The sequence below is a fragment of the Salvia splendens genome, chromosome 4 (assembly GCF_004379255.2).
Source record: "Salvia splendens isolate huo1 chromosome 4, SspV2, whole genome shotgun sequence".
Classification (NCBI taxonomy): domain Eukaryota; kingdom Viridiplantae; phylum Streptophyta; class Magnoliopsida; order Lamiales; family Lamiaceae; genus Salvia; species Salvia splendens.
Genome location: NC_056035.1, coordinates 11,139,210 through 11,158,754, shown reverse-complemented (window position 1 = coordinate 11,158,754; position 19,545 = coordinate 11,139,210). Strand labels below are relative to the sequence as shown.

Here is a 19,545-nt window from a genome sequence, read left to right as displayed (position 1 = left end):
AGAGGAGGGGCCGAATATTCCGTTTCCGGACTAGGAAACGGTTGCGAACCGAACCATTCGGGGTTCCAACCGTGAGAGCCGCTTGGGTTGTCGTCGTTACCGGACATAGTGGTGTTGTAGGGTGTGAGAGGAAGATGAAAATGGATATGAGAGATTGAAGATGAGAATGGAGATGAGAGAATGATGATGAGAATTGTGTAGTGAAAGTGTGAATTTTTGGGAGTGAAATTGAGGGTATTTATAGATGAAAGTGTGTATTTTTGGGGTAAAAAAAATAAAAAAAACATTAAAAAGTGGGGAAAAACGGTTATAAACGGATATAATTTTTTGGGGAAGTGAAATTTTTTTTTTTTTATTTTTTATCGGTTTTTTTAATAAAAAACCGATTTTTTTAAAAAAAAATAAAAAATTGTTTGAAACCAACGGCTATGCCGTTGGCGAATGGGAGAGTGACACGTGTGCGTCCGCTGGCACGGACGTGCTCGATACATCGAGCAGCGCCGTGCCAGCGGCGCGGTTGCAGCGGCGGCGGTTCTTCGCCTTGCCGCTGGCACGGACGGCGGTGGCGCCAACCGCCACCGCTGCGGATGCTCTTATACTTAGAAACATAAATTATTCTTTTTCCGTTTTTTAATATAAGAATCTAGCTACAGGTTTGTTCAATTGTAATTAATGCAGGTTTCCCACTTCAACATGTACTGCTATTACGCATTTAATTCTCCTTTCAAATTTCATTAGAAAAACCAAAATAACTCCATTTATGAAGGTCTCAACTCTCAAGATTATTGAGATTTCACATTCTCGTCTTTTAAATCAAGTTATCTACTCCAATTACTATCTATATCTATTTAGGGGTGTTCGGTTGGCAAGATTAAATCTCATGATTAAATATGTATCATGTTTGGTTCATAAGATTGAATCCTTCAACTTAATCCTAGATGGATAGTCTCATGATAATTAGACATAGCCTCCCCTCTCCAACTAAAATAATCTCACAACTTAATCCTAGATGAATAGTCTCATGATATTAGTCATAACAACAGAACGCCACCTTAATGATTGAGACTAGATAAAAAAGACATGCAAGATTAAAATTAAAATGTAACAAACAGAAAAGGCAAAGATTAAAAAAGGAGTGAACTTCGTAAAAGTAATTGGCCATTTTTTGGTATGGGAAATGATTAAATGCTACCAAATAATGAAAGAGTTGCTTACCCTTAAATACAAATAACAAGCTTGTAAACCCTAAATTTATTAAGATAGGAGTCTTTCAACTGTTTATATTTGTTGGGTGCATGAATCTTACACATTAGTAATTCTGTAATTAAATAATGATGAAATATATTAGAAATGTTGTAGAAAAAAGTGTAATTAATGACCAAATGGTCACTTGCTTTGCGGAAACCAAACCTAACGTTGGCTATTCTAACGATCTAGTGGACAACCACAAACTAAGAAATAGTTACTCATAATAAAATTCCATAGAAAAATCTAGTTGTAATTTAATTTGGACACATGCATAAATATTAGTTTGACTTTGGTTATAGATATTTGACTAAAGTCCCTTTTTGGTCCTTAACATATAGCGATTTTTTTATTTTGGTTCAAAATATTATCTTTTGAATTATTCGGTCCCTCACAAATAAAAACGGGTCACATTTGGTCCATTTTGGACGGAACCGTCAAATTTTTGACTGTTTTAATTACCGGGTCACAAATCCGTCACTAATTCGTCACTAATTTTATTTCTTTGAATATATTCAACCCCACCCAACTCCGGATGCAGAAATGGAGCGGGCAATCCACCCGAGTCTTCAACAAATAGTCGATTTGAAGGTTTGTGAAGTGCTGCTTCAGGAATTTCCTCCCATTTCAATCAACAGGAAGATTAAAGAAAAATAAAAAAATATGATATAATTAGCTATTTTAAAATTGTGAGAGAAATCGAAGATGCTTATGATGATCTGGGCGACATTGATGAGCTCATCGCAATCGACGAAGAGAAAGAAAACGGATGTGCTGAGCAGAGCTCAGAGAGTGGTTCTTGAGCTCAACGGTGACACCACGAAGAGGGCAATTGAGGAGAATGAGTATGTGCTGGTGTTGGGGTACGCGCCGTGGTGCGGCAGAAGTGCTGAATTGATGCCGAGGTTTGCTGAGGCTGCGAATGTGCTCAAGGGTTTAGGGAGTCGGATTTTGCTGGCCAAGATTTATGGCGACAGGTACTCGAAGGCGGCTTCCAGCATCGAGATTAGAGGGTTCCTAACTCTGTTGTTGTTTGTCAATGGCAGCTCTCGGCCTTACACCGGTGGATTTTCATCGTAAGCGTTTGATTCTTGGTTTTGTGTGAAGGGGTGAATGTTTGATGTATGAGTTCTTTGAATTATTGCATTGCTAGGAATAATAGCAGATTTAGCGGATTAGTGACGGATTAGTGACGGATCAATTTCTCCCAATTAGTGACGGATTTGTGACCCGGTAATTAAAACCGTCAAAAATTTGACGGTTCCGTCCAAAATGGACCAAATGTGACCCTTTTTATTTGTGAGGGACCGAATAATTCAAAAGATAATATTTTGGACAAAAATCAAAAAATCGCTATATGTTAAGGACAAAAAACAGACTTTAGTCTAGATATTTTTACCAGTTCACTTTAAAAAAGCGAAAAGCATTTTTATGAAGGTGGTTGCCTAGCTTGAATATGGACAATATAATTAGCTTGTCACAACAAGAAAGTCCAAAAAATAATTTTGTGTAATTAATGTGCACTTTTCCGTAATTCAATAGCAAAATTATGAAATTTTGATGGTAATGAATTTAACTGTGATTCTAGAACTAAGTAAACACATTAGATTTCATATAATTATATGATTGAAGTAGTAATTTATGTTACACACACTACAAATCATTCTTGGAAAGCATTTGAGACACCAAAATCATCAGAGCACCCACAACCGTGCTCTTGCCAACGAGTACGGTTGTGGGCCCGGCGCCACTATTTCTGCCTGCTTTTAGGCAAGAGCACAACACCCACAGCCGTGCTCTTCTGCAAAGACGAGCACAAAGGTCCCACCATTCTATTATTCAATTTAAATAAAAATATTTCCATAATATTAAAATTCATTAAAAAAACCGAAATAATATTGCAAATTACAAATAAAATAAAAAAGACATAATTAAAATCCTAAAAATTAAAAATTACATAATTAAAATCCTAAAAATTAAAAATTACATAATGAAAATACTAAAAGCTAAAAATTACACAATTAAAGCTAAAAATATCCTCGTGGAAGACTATTCATCCGGTGGCACTACCCCCAATTATTTTTGGAGGCCTAATATCATGGCCTCGTGCGATCGAAGTTACGAGGGGGTCATAGTTGACCTATCGGCCATATTGAGTTTGGCCAAAATCGCCCACAACGAGTTGGTGGGGGTGGAGGTGGCGCATAGGGCACGGGAACGGGAGCGGGTTCGGGAGCATCGCCGAATGGAGTTGCGGCGCGACGGCGGTTGGCCGCCGCCTTCTTCCTTCCTTGCGGTCGGTGTTGGGAACCGCTCGGGCTGGCGTCGGGGCTACCCAAGTTAACTCCGGCGAGTTGGCTAACCACGTCTTCGGAGCCGGCGTTGGATAGGGATATCGACCTTGACCGTTTGGAGGAGCCGCTAGAGGAGGATGTTACGCCTCCCCTATACTTCGGATGCGACCGCGTCTCCTGCCAAATGTTGAGGTACTTGAACGCCTTGTAGTTCATGAATTGGTAGGTCGACATGGCGGAACTGGTGATGTCGACCTCGCTCCGGTCGCTCCCCGCTGACCGCTCTTCCTGGAGGTAATACCCCTGGAACTTTAGGATTTCTTCGTTGGCTCTATAGATGGCGTTGCGCACCATACTCTGGTTGCGCTCGATTGTTCCATCCGGCCGGTTTTCATTGTACCGGCGACAAATGCGCCACCAAAAGTGATCACCGGATTGGTTCGTGCCAATCTCCGGATCTTCGGAGATTGACAAGAACGCCTTGAACAATTGCTCCATATCCGCCGGAGTGTACGATGTGCGGACACCGCGAGTAGGAAGAGTCGGAGTTTGGGAGAGGGCGGTCGACCTCGCTCTAGGTTCGGGTGTCCACCCGTATAGCCCTTCGGGGGCATCTTGGTCGTTGATCGGGTAAGGCCGGTAGCCACCTGGAACGCCCGAACTTTGGGTTTGAGGAGGGGCCAAATATTCCATTTCTGGACTAGGAAACGGTTGTAAACCGAACCAATCGGGGTTCCAACCGTGGGAGCCTGGAGGGTGATCGCCTTGGCCGGACATTGTTAAGTTGTATGAGTGGAAGAAAGATTGAGAATGGAGATGAGATAATGTAGATGAGAATGGAAATGAGAGAATGTAGATGAGAATTATGTAGTGTGGCGTGAATTTTTGGGTGTGAAAGTGGGGGTATTTATCGATGAAAATGTGTATTTTTGGGGGAAAAAAATTAAAAGTGGGTAGAAAACGGATATATTTTTTTTGAGAAGTGGGAAAATATTTTTTTTATTTTTAATCAATTTTTTTTAATTAAAAACCGATTTTTTAAAAAAAAATTCAAATGCCTTGCCCAATCACGTCCGGCCCGTCATCTGCTCGCTGGCACGGACGTGCTCGATGCATTGAGCAGCGCCGTGCCAGCGGCGAAGGTGCAGCGGCAGACGACATCTTTCGTGCCACTGGTACGAACGGACGTCCACCACCGTTGCAAATGCTCGCAATTGGCAATTTGTTGACGTTGTAATCTGAAATTATTTTTTGAGGAGATATTGTTAGAGTAATAAATAAAAGCTGTCATGCAAAACCAGTGATGATTGTGTAGTCTGGCACTTGGCAACAGTAATAATGGCTCACCCATCCTCTACTCCTTTCATTAATTCCCCACCTCCCATTTTTTGAGGTTTATAAAATTGCGTGTCATGTTCACTGACAACGACATGCAACTAATTTTAGACCTAATCAACAAATTCATCTCATCTCATATCACCTTACCTCTATCATCATTCACATAATATCATCTATACATACACCAAAATTATATTGTTATGCAATCACAATTGTAATAAATAAATGATCTAACGACATAGTACAAGCTAGTAGCAAAACTTCCCCCCCCCTGGATGAGATCACCTAGCATAGTCTGTTCACAGATCACCTAGCATGGTATCTTTGCTTCCGAATAAAAATCCAGTGGTCCGAACACATTGCCACTGCCACGTAGTCCTGCATAGACTTTTAATTCTGTTTTGGCTGTGCTCAATGCACATTGATTAACAACTGAGTGCCTCGTATTTTACCGGGATACAATTACCGAACCCGGTTTGCGAAAGTAGATTTCCAACCGTCGCCAAATCCCGGCAAAACACACCTTGAAATGCTGTCGTCGCTACCATATTATTCCCGCCACAAACATCCCCCCTATAGCTACCGGAACAGGTTCCACCGCCTTCTTTCGTTGCGCCTCATCCTCCAAAATCGTTGCCACTAAACTAGTATAACCCCTCTGAATCATTCTGTAAAGCAGCAATGCAGACATTTTCGCCCCATCTCTCACTGAATCCACATCTTTCTCATCCGCGAATTCGCATTTCTCCATGAAATTACATGATTTCTCCGGCTTGTGTCTCAGCATCAGCAGCAAATGAGCTCTTTCCAATTCCGATCTCGAGCAACCTCTCCTCAATCCCATCAACGCGTAATAATCCACATTTCCGTTCTCTCCTCCGGCGAGCCTCTGCTTCAGCTGCTGGATTTTAGCAGCCAACGAGCACAATTTCCCTGGAATTTCTCTGTACTGAACCTTCTGCCGCTTCCAAGCAGGCCCCGGCAATTTCCGGTCACACAAAATCGAATTGTACAACAATTTCAAATGCTCCAGATCGTGGAGGCTATCCGGCAAGCACCTAATCGATTCGAACAATGCTGCTCTAATGGCCAGCGCCTCAATGCAAGACGTCTCCAGCGCTAGGGCTCTGTTGCAATCGGCGATGGCCTCTGCGATTCGTCCGGCCGATCGGAAGGCCGAGGCGCGGTGGACGTAGCACTCTGACAGAAACCCCTGCGGCGCGCCTCGGCGGCAGTCAAGGATTTTCGTGAAGTGTCTAACGGCTTCGGAGTAGAGCCCTGCGTCGAAGGCGGCGATCGCGGCCGTCTTGCGGCGGATGAGGAGCTTGATGTGGCAGAGGAGGTGCGAGATGCTCTCGAATTCGGTCTTCGGAGGCCTTTCCGGCTGGTGATTCTCGCCGGAGAAGGGGTGCTTGATGGAGGAGAAGATGTCGTCGGAAAGAGAAATGCTCTCGCGGCGGAACGCGGCCGTGGCGAGGCGTTTTCCGGTCTGGAGGAGCACCAATGCGTCCTCCATTAAACCTAGGTGGCAGCATGCTTGGCCTAACACCGAGTACCTGTTCGATGAAATGCATCAAAAATTGAGTCAACCTGTAACTCAACCAACTCGGTTTTTGAATAAATTATTGCATCTGATCAGTGTATTTGGTGAGATTTAATTAATGGCGGCCAGTGGTTTCGCGTGATCTAGAAGCTATTACTGTATCAACCTTTCATAACGGAGCAGTATTATTTTATATTATCGATTCATAAAAAAAATACAAAATGCAATTATGAATTGATACCTCCAGTGGCCAGCTTCCTCCACGTTCTTAAACAAACCGGAAATAACTTTCTTCTTCAAATCGGAAACAGAGAAGCACGTACACGCCGGCTCGGAGGCGCCGCCGGAGGAAAGGAGCGTGACTCGTTCCCTCGACAACTGAGTCGACGAGTTATCGGATGAACCGGTGGTCGATGTGTCTTCAGAGATCACCATTTTGAGGCTAGGAATGTATTCCTGGAGCATGTCGGCCACCTCCTTAAAGCGGCGGAGGTAGAGCAGGCTCCGCGCCTTCAGCTCGAGCGCAACCTCCATGCGCGGCGCCACCGCAAGCGCCGCATCGAGGAGGCGGAGCGCCGCCGCGATCTCGCTCTGCTCCTGCGTGGCGATCAGCATCCTGGCTTCCCTCACGTATCTCTCCACCATCTGCATTAGTATTTCCGAAATCAAATACCAAAAAATGTAGCGGAGAGGAGAAATTGATGAAGGCGTATGTAATATGTGTACCTTTCTATTGGTGAGCCACCAGTGTTTCTTCTCGGCAGCGGCGGTGGCGGGAGATGGAGATGCAACAGCCATTGGTGAATTGGAAGAATTAACGGTGAGGATTTGGGTGGGTTATATATGGGTGAAAAAGTAGTCGCATTTTAATGAGGATTTACCCTCCTCGTATGGAGAGGGAGGAATTTGCAAATCTGAGAGAAATGAAATGAAATGAAGAAGAGAGAGAAGAGGAGGATAGGAGTTTAACAACAAATGTCAGCTACACAGAAAGCTTTCAGCCTTCTACTTCATCGCTGGCATCAGATTCTCTCTCTCTCTCTCTTAAATTGGAGAGAGAGAGACGAAGACAGAGACAGGGGTAATTAGCTACTCTACAGTCTATGGCCTACGAAATATTAATAACCTCTGAAAATTCCTAACCTATATCAAATCGATTTTTATTTAATTAGCTACACAATCCGTATTTTTAGTTCTATGTTTGGAAATTATAGAATGAGAATATACATCTAGTAGTATTAATTTGAAGTTAGGCCACTATATATGATTTTGACTCAACAATGTAAATCTGTTTCGGAATTCACATGCAATGGTGGAATTAATTGTGGATTTATTAAATTTCATCACCATGCAGTGTTGTTAATTTTCTCAAAATTTACCAGACATTTCAAACTCTGCCTCATACTATATATATAAAAGATAAATTTTGGCATTTCTATATACCACCTTATGTTATTTACTGATTGGATATTTCTCCATGCCTTTGTGTAAACAAATACGAAGGAGTGTATTTTAGGAGTAGTTTTCTTCAAATAAAACATGGATTATCATTGTGTTAATAATCTCTGGATATATGTAGTAGGAGATGTAGCACCAAATGTAATAGATGATCTCCTTCATTTTTTACATTTCTCCTCTATTTTGATATTTTGTATGATATAAATATATCCATTTGGTACTGAATTAGAGTCAGTAAACACGATTAGGGTTATTTGTGTAGATTGAATTAAATAATTGAATCAATATTTAGTTATTTGCGGATTAATCCCCAACAATTAACCCCCTGATCTTGCGGATTAACAGACAATTATTAATTGAATTGCCAGTACATTGCCTCAAATTTCAGAATTCAATAATTAGTTCTATAATTATGCCTGATTCTTAATCAACTTTCAACTTCAACTTCTAACCACATTAAAAGATCCAAAAATCCACATCGAAATGTAGATAGATATAACGAAAGAATGTCGAATTATTGTACCATTGATTTATTATGTGATCATACGGCCACGCAATAATTTATGAGCTTATAGTAGCTCTGTTTTTTTTGCCTTGTTGATAATGTAATAAATAACGAATAAAATGAATCATTTAGATTCCGTAGGTAAAAGAATTGATTATTATATGGTGCAAGTTAATGTATTGTATCAATTATTATTACTTTTCAAGAATTAGGACCCGCCCATTATTTATGTGTGTGCGCAAATTTTAATGCTTGGGTGTAGCATAATAATTATATTGGCAATGTGTATATCATGCATTCATATTATGTGGTTAATGGTATATACTTTTATAAGGGAATAATTTGGAGAGTAGAGTATGGGGTAACTTACAAAAAAATTATTTGATTGGAATCTGAATTGCTCAAGTTATAATTTTGATCACGGGAGGAGTAGGACCTAGAATAATATTTTGAGAGAAACTGAAATCAAAATTTTTTGACAACATGAAGATGCTAAAATAGAAAAAATAAACACTAAACGTACAAAATAGTATCCACAATCGATCGTCACGATCCACCATATATAGTGATTCATTTCTTATTTCAAATTTGAAGCAATGGATTATACTAATATGAACATCCGCGAGATGATTATACTATGTTTAAAAGTGAACCACAAAAAAAGACTTCGAGATATTTTGGATTTAATTCCCACGGTTGTTACGATGGAATATTCGTAAATATCTAGTGTATTTTCATGAATAATTAATGTTCATAAATATCTAATTAGAGATATATGATAATGATATGTAGGGGTTGTGTACTAGGTTTTCAAGGTCGATTTTAGAATACATTGTCTTCTATTAATTTATGAATATTTTAACTCAAAGTTGAGTAGATATTAATTTTGTACATGCATATAACACAACTAATTCTGCTATATTGGTGAGTTCAAAGGCAATTTAGGACTATTTAATGGGTATTAGTGAGTACTCGATTCAAAGAAATAGTGTACTCGATCCCTAAAAAAGTCCCCTACCTATGAACTCGAATTCAGAATTGCTTTGGGTATTCGATTACCCTATTCAAATATTCAGTCCCAAAATTCAAGTACTCGAAATATACGATCCTGTAAAATTCAATTTAATATTTGAATAAAGTGCTCAATGGGGAGGACGCTAATTAAATTATACTAGTAGTTGTAATATTAATTATGTTTTCGTAATGTTAAATTATTTTTTGTGAGTTGCAAGATTCTTTAATGCTCTTCTGAGTCAGCTGTGCTTTTATTGGATTAACAGGTGCACATTAACTTTTGGATGCATATATTCGTATTGAACGTTGCCCTAATACTAACTTTTTTCTTATGGAACGTATTTTTGTCGAAATTAAAATTAGAAGATAAGTAATACTGTTTCTTATCAGATTCATATTTTTTTGGATGTGGAAAGTAAGAGTTCTAAGGTTATGCTTTAGTCTCCAACAAATCTCAATAAAGAAAAAACAACTAGCTAGTGACAAATCGATAGTTTACAGATGAAAAATCAACGAAAAACTGACAACTAACATGTCAAAATACAATGACAAAATGACTATCAGAAGTTAAGTTCGTCATCCCAAAGTTAAGTTTGTCATCCACAATGAAATCAACAATGCGATGGACAAGACACTAACAACAACATGTGGCTAGACGAACAATAAAAAGGTTACCTGCAAAAATAATAGTAATCCATCCACGTTGTAAGCTGGATAGTCACTTTTGTGGAAGCATTGAGCTCATGCAAACCCTGAAGGTGTAGAAATTTTTATTCAATGTCACGATAAAAATGAAATTCCGAGGATCACTTCTCATCCAAGTTATGAGACTGCGAAAATGTCGCTTTTTCTAAACTCCCAATTGAGATTTTGTAGTTATTGAATGCATACCTTATTATGAATGTCCTTTGTCAACCATGATAATGATATAAAACATGGAGGTCTAAATTCTCTTGTCAAGTTATCTGAGGGAGCATTGAGCCAAGCGGGAAGACTAGGTTTGGTTGATTGAGAAGACACGCGACACGTGTTGATGTACTATCATTCTCTTGAAATTGAAAAAGAGATGTTCGATAGTTCTCGTTTTCTCATTACATAGCATAACACACATCGATCATCACTACTCCATGATGACTCCAAACATGTACAATATATATTAGTGTTAAGTCTACGTTGGAGAATAAACTAGTATATACTCCAGACATATGAAATAGCATTTCTCAAAAGGAATCCTCTTCCCATATAAACAATTTTGTCCTCTATTTAAACATGCAACTCCAAAAATCATTTCACAATTCCATATTCTCACTAAGACCATCCTTGATCAGCCTAGATAACTCGAATAGTTTTGGAAACAATCTTGACGCCCCATCCAAATAAGATCATCTTTGTGCCTAGAGGTTATATGTTATTCCATATATTCTTTTCACTTTTAATTTGTTATTCCAAATTAATACTGAAATTTAACCGGTAATAGTAAAAAAAAGTAAAACGCCCATTCAGAAATGATCGCTTATTGTATATACTCATATTTTGATGCAGCATTCTACTCAACACATTCCTAAATGCAACCTTCCACGTGGCCCTCCATCATTGGTGACTAGGGGTGGGTAGGTACGGTATACCTTACCGAAACTACCATACCGTATACCTTACCGTAAATTCGGTATACGAAAAAATCATACCTTTACCTTACCAAAATTTTCGGTATACGGTAAGGTATCATACCGTACCGTACCGAAAATCACGGTATACCAAAAATTCGGTATTTTCGGTATTTTTTCTGTACGATAAGACCGGTATTTCGATATTTCGATATTTTTCCCCAGCCCTATTGGTGACCCCACTCCCCAAGTACACAATTATTCGTCCTACAAGAATTTGGAATTAAAGTTCCACCAATTTTAATATACGGAAAATTTAGTCCGTCGACTTTATTATTCTTATTCTTCAGTGATCTTCACAATGTTAAAATCAGAAATTATCGAAGGTGATTATTAATTGATGTTTTATCAGATTGACATGGGAGCCGATAATATACATTAAAAAAAACTAAAGACATTTAATTCTTCAATGATGTCAATTTATATTATCAACGCTTTTAAAATAATTTTAATTTTAGTATCTCAATCAAAAATATAAAATTATAATTGATAAAATACAAATGAAAGCATTCTAGAAAAATAAAAATATTATAATTTGTCATAACTTGACCGTATCATAATTTTTTTGTTCTTAAAGTTTTTGTTAATGCACACATTTCTTTTTTATTGAAAAAGGAGTCTGCGCGATCTAATACTACGCCAACCTGTTTCTATAGAATTATATAAATAATTAAACAGGGAGCATAATTTATAGAATTTTAAAACTAAAACAAACGAACTAATTAGTAGGAAAACGTGTTGCTCCAATGGAAGTCTGGCGTATGTTAGTGAAGCAGATAGCCACACAATTAGCGATTGGATATTACAAGTATTACAAGCGTTGATATGAATATTTATATAGGTATGGAGTTCGAGTAAAAACGATTAATTTTCTAAAGCTCAATAATTTTAATTGTATAATTAACTTAATGAATTATATATACGATCTAGATTTTTATATAAAAGAAAAAAAAAGTAGATGATGATGCATACATTCCTTTTTATATTGAAAAAGTAGGAGTCAAGATCTAAGTTCATGCTTATAAACGAATAGTGAAGGTGTGAGCTGTATGTTTCTGTTGGAAAATTAGATAAAATCAAAATAAAATAATTATCGCTAGTCTCAATGTATTTTCAGATATATACTCTGTCAGTTTACATGATAAAAGGAATTTAAACAATAGATATATACATTCAATTGTGGAATCATTAAAAAAGACAATTTCTTTTCATCAAGTTAGTGCGTTTAGGTAGGAAATAAAAACACATGCCTTGTCTCACCACGTTTAGGTACGTTTACTAAGTGTGATTCGTTCATGAGAACAAACCAATGATCACATTTCAAATATTTGGGTAATGCTCAAACCGCCTTGGAGATCGGTGAGCAAAGGAACCAAAATTCAGTAACAACAAATTGATTCAAAAAAAATAAGAAAAAATACCTCAAACCAAAAAGCAAGCTAAGCAAAGGAAAAACACCCTCCAAGCATAACAATGAAAACAAAGACTAAACAAACAACAACCAAAGCCACCAAGCAAAAACTGACCAGGAAGCAGGGCGAGCTACATTGCACCTTTATGTTTATCAGAGTTGCTTCTGTAATTATGCTCCGTCCATCTTCTAGAAAAGTTATCATTTGGAGTACTTTTTTACTCAAAGCTACTGTCTATTAACTAATTATGGGTTACTCAACATGGAAAAGTTCACTTTATTTGGGAAATTATAATATCTGGTAAAATAAAAGTTTGGTGTGCACGTCCGCAATTATATTTAAATTAATTAATTAAGTAATTAATAATTAAGAGTAATCTAGAATTTCATTTAGGGTTTATTAATTTTAATTCTAATTATTTATCATAATCAATATTTCATTATAATGGTGTTCTAAAAATATTTAACTCAGAATACAACGTGTATTCGAATCCACAAATGTTTGCCTAATTTGCAGTTATATTTCTATACAACCGTTACTTATGAGAAAAGAATATAATCAATTCCATTATACTTTCAATTTGATCCAACAATCAGTGAAGGAATTAGGTGGATTGGCCTAAGTCCTAATTGAATATGGAGGTGGGGGCCCTTTTTGTATGAATGTATATATATAGTAGATGCCACACCTACACGACCCGTTGTTACTACACTCTATTTTCTTGAAGAGTTAATTATTGACTGAAAAAAAATTAGATGAATTATGAATATGCATTTATTTTCAGCCAGAGGTGTAAGTGATATTCACACTTTTTCATTTTTAGTTAATTAATTCAAATAATCGGCTACATTTAATTCTTAATAAATAAAACCGCATAACAGTTGTTATGCTAAAGTTGAGTTAAGACCAATAATATGCCGACAGCTGGACATACCATTTATTTTGAAGTCATTAATTTAAGGAGACATACTATATATCTTATGGATTTTTAATACTTTGTAGTTTACTTTAAGGCCATGTTTGGTTGTCAGGATTCTGTCTGGGAAAGTAATCTGATTCCTTAAATTTTAAATTCCTGTGTTTGTTTCCGTTTTTAATCAAACTGGGAAAGTAATCAAAATCCTAAAACAAGGAAAGTTAGTACAACTTTCCAGGATTCTGAATCCTAACTTTTCTTAGGTATTCTTTTTCTCAATTTTAGGATTCTTACATATTTAATGCAATATAGTACAGTTTATTATTATTATTATTATTATTATTATTATTATCATTATTATTGTTATTATTTATTACAATGTTTTAAAAATAATTTAAAAGTATAAACCATACTTAATTTCAGGATAATAAATAACTATAATTCAAATTATCATAATTATAACTATATTATTAATATTTATTTTTATTTTTATTATCTTAATAATAATAATTATTTATAAATGATTAAATATAATTATAATTATATAATAATATAATAATTATTAATTTATAAACTAGTAATTAACAATAAAATTGTAGTGAAATTTTAAATTATAAAATTTACTCAATTAAAAATTTAGTAAATATAATGATAATAATAATAATAATAATAATAATAATCTTATTTATTATTATATTATTATATATTATGATGTATAATCCATATTTAAACTATCCATCGTAATAATAAATAAAATAATATAATTATTATCATTTGTAATTAATAATTTATTAAATAATATGTATTATTATTTTTTATAAATAAAAAATTATAAGTATATTTTTAGTTTAGTGTTTAAATCAAATATATACTTTCAAATCTTGATATTTTCCAAACACGGGAAAGTAAAGTTATTAGAAATCATATTCCCGGGATTCATTTTCCTTGCCAACTTTACTTTCCCGTCAACCAAACATGGCCTAAAAGTGTAATTAATTACAATGAGGGATAGTAGTTTTGAGATGATAGGTAGGAGTGCCTCTCATATCGAGTATATTATTATTATTATTATTATTATTATTATTATTATTATTATTATTATTATTATTATTATTATTATTAACTCTATTTTAAAAAATAAACCTGAAAATACATTTTTAAATCCTTTAATGCGTAGTATATTCTACAGCAGCAAAAATATAGACGTTTCAATTAGATATTGACAGTTAAAAACTTCTGAATAGTGATCTGATTTGGAGTTCCCCAAACTTCATATTATATACAGATCAACCTCTCTTTTAAAGAATTTTTTAACGTAATTATGCTAGAATTGCACATGCAATCATCAATTCCCCATCCGCTGGGAATAAATTATCTTCAATAAATAGGTATTATATACAAATAAAAAACAGCAATATATCTATTTATATTTAATTGGAGTTTGATATTGTTAATAACATGTTAAAGTTATCCACCAACTAATACTCTTATGACAAGATCCTTATTTAGGGGAGAACCGAGATCACACCATTTTAAAATTGCAATATTATATGAAAATTCCCATAACAAGATACATAAATACAATAAAATTTAATATAACAACAGAATTAGTATAAAGTATTGGGAAGCCCCTATTCTGTAGACATGTTGGTGCACAAGGAAACAATTGAGTATGTGAACTACTAAAGATTCCCATTTTCTTAAAGATAAGCTTCTCAATTTTTTATCCTTTGTTACTTATCATTCAAATACATGCAATACTAGCCCTAAAATATTGCAAATACAGTAGTGAAGTTAACTCTAAGAATAGATAAACATGATAATGATTTGATTTTAAGAGATGCTTAAAATGACATTAATTAAATTGGGAGTTTTACTTATGTTTTTTATTCCAAAGAAACTTTAGCGAAAAAGAAATCAAATACTCCATCTTCTTGGTGTCAACATGAAATGTCTAGCTTTGTCATTGAATAGACTATTTTTGTTTCAAAGATTGACAATGCACAATTGGTGGATGTGAAAAAGAAATCAAATATCTTCTTGGTGTTAATGTGAAATGTCTAGCTATATCATTGAATAAACTGTTTTTCTTTCGAAGATTAATAATGCACAATTGGTGGATGTGAAAAAGAAATTAAATATCTTCTTGGTGTGAATGTGAAATGTTATGCTCTATCGTTGAATAGACTGTTTTTCTTTCTAAGATTGACAATGCACAATTGGTGGATGAGTTCCAATAACTACACTAGAAAAATTAACGTCACTAAAGCTTGATTTTCCATTGAAATATAAACAAAAATAAAATAGTAAAAATAGAAAAATAAATTAAACCAAGAAGATATGGATAAAATTGATGGGATAAGTTAGATCTGTGGATGAGGCAATCTAACTAACATAGAATTCCATCACAACCTAACTAATCCTCTGATCAAAGTCTGAGGTATTTTCAGTTGCAGAGAGGAGCGCACGTGCCTTCTGCCTAAAACTTCACGTGCCCATGTTCTCAAAATCGTGCAAGCCACAAACTCACTATTATCAACAAATGCCAGCCTCATTTGGGTTGTGTAAAATCAAATTATATTTCACTCAATAATTTTTTTTATTACAAGCTTGTATTGTAAACGAGTCCAAGTTTTTATTCCTAGTGGTCACTAAATATAAATAGTAGAAACATAGTGTAATTCAATTTGTTCTTGTCTTAAAAAATTTAATCATTGAATTCGATCTTCAGTTAATCTTTTTTTTTGTCAAATATAATATGATCCAACTTGAATGATGGAGATGCTCTTTTATATTCTACTTATTTGAGTATCTTGCTATTGCTTTATAATCCCCACTCCCATCTTCTCTCCGTACTTACCCAAATTAATTATGATTATTTTTGGGTTATTATTTATCAACAATCAACTCTATATGTAACAGGATCCAAATAAGATAGGGTCAAACTCATATAATAGTATGGCATTAATTCCCTTGAATTATCAAATGAAAATATTCTACTCGTACGATTAATGATGAAGAATGCACATCAATTTCCTTTCTTTACTTTATTGGCAAAAAAATTTAGTTTCCTTTTTTTGTTGCGTATGTGTGGGAGAATCCAGGTTAGCTTAATTTGGAGGTAAAACTACTTCATGAACAATAATTTGCAAGATACGCAGCACATTTAATTGAGAAACCATTATTTAGAGCCAAATTTTATGTATTACTACTATAACTTAGTATAAGGTGTCTTAATTATCATTTTTTAAATTGTAATTGTAGGGATTAGACCACCATAGCACTAGTTACTAGGACCGACCTCTTTTAATATTACACCGCTTACTGAGTTGGCTAAACTTAGAGATAACAAGCCGCAATACAAAAGAAGATTACAAGATTCAGAAACCCTAAGTACAAGGTACTAAACAGAAAACCCTAACTAATAGTCAATCTTCTACCAGATTGTACATCTAGCTCCAGTGCACATGAGTACCTGCACACTTAGTAACACTATTAGTATAACAAGGAAAGGATCCCGAAGGATCTAATCGACTACTGAAAGTAACAGAACAGAATCAGAGAATTCGGTCACAAATGGCTCAGGTCATAGCAGTGATTGCACTAGGCCTTGGACCTCCCCAATCCTCACATCAAGTCACAAAGATGAACACCATTGAACGGACCACCCAATCAGAGATCTGTGGAACCCTAGATCTCACTGATTCCCGTACACCACGGCCTTCTCAACACACGGATCCACCAACACCTCTCGGGCACAGCCTTGCACACAAGAACCTCTCACACAACGCTTTCAAGCACTCGGGAATTGGTCACAGAAGAAAGACCAAACCCTAGTTCTGAGAAGGAAAACTGAAGAAGTGACCTAGCTCACAAACTACACCGATAGATCTCTTTAGAACTGAGAATCATCGGTGGAAACAAGAGCTTGAAGGAAATCGTCGACTAAAACCGCCGGAAAACTAGAGAGAAGTTAGAGAGAAGGGGAAGAGAAATTTCAAGAGAGTGTGAGAGAGAGAAAATATCTGAATGAATGAGTGAAGGAGAGTAACCGTCTCCTAAACAAGCACAATCAAACAAATCGGACGACCCGGATGCTGGATCCGCGTGGAGGTGTCAGGTGTCGGCGATCCAGCGCATCAGGTAAGTAAGACGCGTCCTCTTGGGCCACCAGGGATTGGGCCCTGTATTAATCCAGTTGGGCTCCAAATAACATTGGCCCAGGCAAATATTAACAACAGCCCACAACTAGAAGTGGTCCAACTTCAACAGTAACGTTATTTTCTAGTTGTGCACATAATATTAATTTGTATTTCTACATCGAACATTCATGATTTAGCACTCCATGACTAGTGATGAAAATACATGTCATGTCTAATTGACTTAGTGGAACTGAACCTACATTTCATGACCATTAAGTTTGACACTCAAACTACTAATGATACAAGTACGACATTTGTAAATGACCAATTATGTCGGAAAAAGCTAGCATTCGAGGACCATAGAATTAAAATTGCATAAGCATTTTCTAAATTTGGAGGGATTGTATATGTTTATTAATAATTGATGAGTATGGACTAGGAAATGGACAGCAAAGTCAATAATATTTTTGGAATTATCTCACAAAAATCAACAACACTGTTTTATGGGATGAATTGAATTATTTGAGTCCCTTTGACTGCAAGATAAGCGTCACGAATATAGACAATACGTAGGCCTCAAATTAAAAAACTAATTTCATAGGTTTGTAACATTACAAAAAAATGTGTCATTGTGTACCAATCAACGGCCATAGTTAGTGATTGCAGATTAGCGAACACAGATTAAATTCAGAGTGAATTTGGTAGAGTAGAAAATGCACAAGTGTAAACAATTAAAGCTTAAAAGTTAATAAAAATATTGAGGGAGAGGTAGTAGGACTAATAGTTTAAGAATTTTTTATTGAGCCCCAAAACTAAATTCTGTGTACTTAATGCTAAATCTATGAAATTTATGCAAATAGAGTTGCAATTTTTTAAAGACTAATATACCCTTAACTATTAAATATTTATGTAATAGTAGAATATATTATATCCGCATCTACAAATATAAATAATATTGGTATATTTGTATTCAACCAATAATACGAAAATATAAATGATATTGATATATTTGTATCCAACCAATAATACGATAGTTGGACTCCAATTTTAGAAACGTAACAGTGGGAATTGGGATAGCCTCGCAACTCGTTAAAGTTGCCCGCAATTTCACATTTCCTATTATTGCCTAATTAGTAGCTAGGAGATATTTTAAACCCTTTACATCTATATTTTTAGGTAGGATAACCAATCACAATAATAAAAGGAGAAAGGGAAATATTAGCATGTAGCTGTAACATTACCATTAAATCTTTATTCGTTTTCTATTACTCAAATAAATGAATAAAATTGCAAATCAAAATTTAAATTACGCAATTTAATTAATAATCTCAATAATAAATTTAAAAATATTAGAATCAAATTGAATAAATAAATAAAATGTTGATTGAATGAGATTTTGTGTTATATATCACGTATTATTATTATCGCTGCAAATTGCAGCTGTTATATATGATACCGCTTTGTTAATTAAATGATACTTGTATAGTGTACATAATTAACACGTATTCGAACCTAACATGACATTACCGATTAAATTTGATTACATTTTTGTTGCTAATTAATTGTGATTTGTATTTTAAATACGGACTCGGTGATGTTTATATTTGGAAACATGGGCCTGTAAATCTAAGATTTGTGCCTCTTTTTAATCTAAGACGGCCCAATATCCTAAATTGCAACACTTTTTACAAATATCACTCTCAAATATTTAGTCCAGTATGATTCTGTAACGTAAAATAGAAATTTATATAGAAATTAAAATGAAACATTCAACTAAATTATACTATGTGTTACCAATAATTAATGACTATTTTTTCTTAGGAGTATAATAATTCAATACAAATATGCTAACTTTCAAGACCGTGTAAAGCCATTTATAAATGACTGAAAGTCGATACCATATTACAATGTTACAACTCTATAGGTAGTAGAACAAGCCTAAAAAAACACTAGCTAGCTTGCTCAAATTTGCGAGATCGATAGGTAGAATAAATGGATTTTTAAGGTTCAAGCC

The 19,545-nt window shown here is 35.2% G+C and overlaps 1 pseudogene; it reads right to left on the bottom strand.

Moving 5' to 3' along the window:
• Window positions 1-4,979: 4,979 nt before the first annotated feature.
• Window positions 4,980-7,590, bottom strand: LOC121801340 (annotated as a pseudogene).
• Window positions 7,591-19,545: the final 11,955 nt, after the last annotated feature.